This window comes from Drosophila miranda, chromosome XR (assembly GCF_003369915.1).
Source record: "Drosophila miranda strain MSH22 chromosome XR, D.miranda_PacBio2.1, whole genome shotgun sequence".
Lineage (NCBI taxonomy): Eukaryota > Metazoa > Arthropoda > Insecta > Diptera > Drosophilidae > Drosophila > Drosophila miranda.
In genome coordinates, this window is record NC_046674.1 from 20054146 (window position 1) to 20059838 (window position 5693).

The window sequence follows — 5693 nt, forward strand, 5'->3', positions numbered from 1 at the left end:
AGGTCGATAAGATTTAGCCTAGACCGGTAGGGTGGCAAGATTCTACCCGAGTCCCAGTTAAAGTTCCGAAGGGCAAAAATTAAAAATTGCTTTTGCACGGATTATATCTTGTACAAATATAAACGCCCAGTCCAGTGCCAGTCTAGACTCCGTCAAGTAAAGACGCGCCAGCAGCTAAGCAACAGCAAACGCAAATCTAACAACAAAATCCACGCAGAAAAACATTCAAGTGCACAAAGCAAATTCCAAAAAAGCCAATAACAAACACACCAAGTGAACAGTTACAAATCCAAGTGAAGCGGGCAGCAGCCCAAGCTCGAGCGCAATGTCGCGACCACCAGACCCAAAATTGCTCACACAGTGGGACAAAACAGCATTCTTAGAACCAAAATACATATCAATAAACAGAAAAGATAACAAATCTTTCGAAAACACCTCCCCTTTTATAATAAAAAAAGTCATAGACTACCAGTGTTGCGGTGAAGTAGACTCGGTTAAAAAAATCAGAGACGGATCACTTCTAGTCAAAACAAAAGGAACAGCCCAGGCTACTAGACTTATGAAAATCACCAAATTCCACGACTTCGAAGTAATAGCAACCGAACACAAAACACTAAACTTCTCCAAAGGGGTAATCTACTCCAACGACTTGCGGAACATTGATATAGACGAAATCAAAAAAGAACTCAAACCTCAAAAAGTCATTGACGCAACCAAAATACTTAAACAGAAAGACAACGTACTCCATGAAACCGGACTCATCATCGTCACATTCGACACACCAACTCTACCTCAACATTTAATGATCGGTTACGAACGAGTGAACGTACGTCCTCAAACACCTCGCCCCCTTAAATGCCACAACTGCCAAAAATACGGCCACCCTTCTAAATACTGCAGATCCCCAAAGATCTGTACTAACTGCTCAGAAGTGCACCCTGCTGACGATGAACTATGCTCTAAGCCAAAGTTTTGCAGTAACTGCAAATTCAACACCGACATTCAGAATAGCCACAGCCCCATAGACAAAAATTGCCCAGAGTTCCTCAAACAAAAAGAAATCACAATAATCAAAACAATCGAAAAAGTAGATTTCACTACCGCAAAGAAAATTTACCATCAACGGAACCCCCATCAATCCACACCATACGCTGAAGTAGCCCGCTATCAACAACCAAAACCTCATCTCACTGAAGCATCTACCTCATCATCGCCCACCTATAACCAATCACACCAAATAAGACCAATCAAAGACTACGGAGACATCACCCCAAACACACATCCAATCAACCCTAAGCCAACTTCATCCCAACTACACCCCCCCAGTCAACAACAAGCAATGGATATGGACACCGAAACTACGGAAACCGCTAAAAATACCAAAAACTCGAAAACTATCCAAGATTCTGACCGTAAACTCAGAAGCCAGACTAAGGAAAAAGACAAACTTAACCTGGTTACCAAACACCTCAAAGCCAAAGATAAAACTGAAAAAAATAAGACCCCAAACGCAAACCTAGCCCTTTTATCTAATAATGCACTAGCAAACAAAATTTACAGCGAAGACGATCTTTAAATATAAACCCAAACTAGTATTTATCACTAAGCCCTATCACTAAGAAAACAAAACACTACTCCCACTAACTTATAATGCTCAAAATAATCCAATGGAACATCCACGGATACAAGAATAATTATATAGAACTACAAACACTCATGAAATCCCACAACCCTCAAATTATTGCATTACAGGAAACCCACATAACGAACCCCATCTCACTCCCAATCCCAATTAACTTTAGCCTATACTGCAACAACAACCCCACAAATGCTTTCGGTGGCACAGCTCTCCTCATTCACAACTCCATCTCCCATACCCAAATTCAACTCAACGCAGACTTTGACGCAGTAGGCGTCACCATAAGGTCCAAATCAAATCTCAATATCATATCCGCCTACATCTCCCCTAACAAATCCTTCAACACCCGTAACCTCCAAAACGTCCTCACCCCGGCAAACGACCACACCATTGTCCTAGGAGACTTCAACAGCTGGCACCCTTACTGGGGCTCACCTAAGGCCAGCTGCAGAGGGAAAACAATAGCCTCATTCCTAGACCGCTCGAACTTCATCCTACTAAATGACAATACTCCGACCCACTTCTCAACACACAACACATTTACCCACATCGATCTCTCACTTGCAACATCCAGAATTGCTCCAGAGATCCTCTGGAAAGTGATAGATGACCTTTACGGTTCTGACCACTTTCCCATCTTACTTACACTATTCAACACTCCCTCTCCCTATCCCCCCTCCCCCTTAACCCCTAAACCTACTTTCAATCTCAAAAACGCAGACTGGGATCTCTTCAGGAAACATACAGCCCGCTTCATCTCCACAACCCAATCAAATAACAATGTCAATAGAGAAGCCGCCCTAATAAAAAAAATACTTATCCAAAGTGCCCACCTTTCTATCCCACAAAACACCACCTTCTCTCTCACCCGCACTGTTCCCTGGTGGAACAAACAACTTTCACTCCTCAAAAGAGACAAAGTCGTAAAATGGATTTACCTCAAGCACAACATAAGCAACCATAACATCATAGAATACAAAAAATCAAAAGCGTGTTTTAAAAGAGCAATTAGAGAAGCCAAACGAAAATCGATCCTTGAGTTCACAACCCATATACACCCAAACTCAGATCCAACCACAACATGGTCCAACATCAGACGTCTCTGCGGTCTTTACCCCACTAAAAATATCCATGCCATTCATAACCCGTACACCCAATCACAAACAACCTGTCAATCCGAAATAGCCAACTCCTTTGCCCAGACATGGTCAGAAGAAGCAGACGACATCAACTTCTCCCCAACATTCCTGTCCAACAAACTCCTCATTAATACCCCTTCTAACTATAACCCAACACCATCAGCCCTAGAAATCGAGAAAGACATAACATTAATCGAATACACATCAGCACTGTCCACCTTGAAAGGCAACACTCCTGGTCTTGACCGAATTTCTTACTCTATGCTAAAGAACTCACCCTACCCCCTTAAAACCAGAATCCTAACCCTCTACAACAAGATACTCGACTCCTCCATCCCACAATCCCTTAAACTCAGCCTAGTCCTTCCCATCTTAAAACCACAAAAGCCCCAAACCGATATCAAATCTTACAGACCCATCTCTCTAAACTCATGCCTAGCCAAAACTCTGGACAAGATTGTCGCAAAAAGGTTGTGGTGGTTTGTTTTAAATAACAACCTGATCCACAACAACCAACTAGGGTTCAAAAGAGGCAAATCTGTACTAGACAGTCTACTTTATGTAGACCACCTAGCTACCAGAGCTATCGCCCTGAAAAAACACCTCACAGTCATCTCGCTGGACTTCACCAAAGCCTTCGACAGAATTGGTATTCACACCGTAATAAACCAACTAAAAAAATGGAAAGTAGGGCCACGAATACTTAATTATGTTAAGAACTTTATGTCCAACAGGAAAATCCTCGTCAAAACCGGCAGAAGCTTATCAAATATCTACCCTCTAAATAATGGCATTCCCCAAGGCTCCCCAATCTCCGTTATCCTTTTCCTCATAGCTTACAACTCACTCACCGATATCATCTCCCTCCACAAACAAATCAAATTTTGCGCGTACGCCGACGACTTCCACCTACTCATCAATCACAACAAACAAAAAAGTCCCACAACTAACATCCAAACAATATTTAACCAAATAGACGACTGGTGCAATCACTCAGGCTCAATCCTCTCTAAAGAAAAATCCCAACTCCTTCATATATGCCGCAAACGCAACTGCAAACCCAAGATACTCACCGGTGGCACAACCATCCAAGCTACCGACACACTCAGAATCCTTGGGCTCACAATCAACACCAAATACAATTGGATCTCTCACATCAACAAACTCAAAGTTGACCTTGCTAAGCCACTAGGCATCATCAAACACCTCTCTTCATTTAAATATAACTGCCACACTTCATCATTAGTGCAAATCATAAAATCCATAATCATTTCCAAAATAGAATTCTGCCTTCCCATATATGGATTTGCTCCCAAATCCCAACTTAACCGCATAAAAACCACCCTAAATACAGCAATAAGAGCTGCCCTTGGAGCATTCCGTACCACCCCCATAAATAATATGCTAGCTGAAACCAACATCTTCACCATTGAAAGCAAACGAGACTACCTTACCGGGAAAATCTCCAAAAACCTCATCCACGGAAAATCCACCCCCCTAAATACCCTTTCCAAAAGCCATAAAAGAAAACACCGACTGCTCAGCACGGTAGACAGAGCCATACAAGTGTCCCAAAAACACCTCATCCCTTTTTCCCCAATCAGAACCTCCACATCCAAAAAATTCAACATCCTTAACATCCACAAATCAACAAACATCAACCTCTCCAATCACAACAAAAACACTACCCCTACAATAGTCTTCCACCAACTTTTCCACTCTATCAAATCAGCTCTCCCCAAACACAACTTCCTTTACACAGACGGCTCCAAAGCCGGGGGCATTACCAGCTACTGTATTACAAACGAGTCAGCAGTAATAAAAACTGGATTGCTGCCAACATACTCATATGTACTCTCCAGCGAAATCATAGCAATACACGAAGCCATCTTATTTACTCGATATAAACGTGGAAAATATGCTATCTGCACCGACTCCCTCTCCTCTATCACCTCAATCAGGAACCCCAACAATCACTCCTACTACGCCTCCTCGATCAGAAACCTATTATCCACCCACTTCCCTAAGATCCTAATAATCTGGATACCCAGTCACATTGGCATAAAAGGCAACGAATTCGCCGACTCTACAGCCAGGATGAACGCCAAATTTCCCCTTATTTACACCCCAAACCACAACTCTACCGATATTGCACACTTCCTAAAAAAAATCCTCCAATCCAAACAAACTGACCTCCTCACAAACACCTCTACATGGTACCAACAAATTAGCAACCTCGCTACCAACAACACCCCCAAAAACAATATCCTTAATAGAAGGCACCAGGTCATATTTAATAGACTGAGACTGGGCCACACCAAGCTGACCAACGCCCACTGCATTGACAAAACATTGCCCAACACATGTCCATTGTGCCACAACGCGAACATAGACTTACGACACACACTATACACCTGTCCCTCACTCTCACCACAAAGGTCCCTATCATTCAATAACAACGACCCCATGCAACTTATCGCAAACCCCACCAACTCAAATTCCAAAATTATCCTCAAATTCCTACAAACCGCAAATATCCTCCACAATATATAACCGAACATACTGTAAATAAATACTCATCCCAACATCTTTGTATATGTATATGTATAAAATCTGACCCAATTACCCTAGAGCTTAAGGCCTCAGTAGCTATAGCTCCAACTTCTGTTAATATTTAGTTTTAACTAGCTATTAGCATTATTTAATAATAATAATAATAATAAACGCCCAGTCAACATTTTGATGATTATTAATTTTCTCACAGGCACAGGCACAGTCGCGTCATCTCAAGAGAATGCCCTTAAAGGTAAATATGAATAGATAAGTGCTTTCAGACGACAGACGCAATTTTTTTGTTGGCTGCTATGGCGACGCGTAAACAATGGAGGTGACGTTAGTTGTTCGATAAATGCATA